Here is a 377-nt window from a genome sequence, read left to right on the forward strand (position 1 = left end):
ATCCCCCCAAAACAGACAAACGTTAGTGAGGGAAGGAGTGGAGAGAAGGGAGAGAAATATGACACACTGGATGGAAATGAGGCGGGATGGGGAGGGGAAGATACACCGTGTACACCCAGTACCAACTGGCTAAGAGGGCAGACCAAAAATAGTCTCCTGGCCCACAGGCAAAGCCCTCTTCCTGCTTGGAAAAAAATCTGTTTGCATCTGAACATCATTAACCATTACCCACAAGGAGAATGAAGGCTGTTTAATCTGGACGGGACCACTTATCCCAGCTGACTCCAGGTAGGTATGATATTGTGAGTTTGAGGAAATGTGTGTCCCACCCAATTGGACAGGGTTCCAGCTTCAAGATGTGATAACCAGCCTCTTTC

This window comes from Lipotes vexillifer, unplaced genomic scaffold (genome assembly GCF_000442215.2).
Source record: "Lipotes vexillifer unplaced genomic scaffold, Lipotes_vexillifer_v1.1 scaffold40, whole genome shotgun sequence".
NCBI classification, from domain to species: Eukaryota; Metazoa; Chordata; class Mammalia; order Artiodactyla; family Lipotidae; genus Lipotes; species Lipotes vexillifer.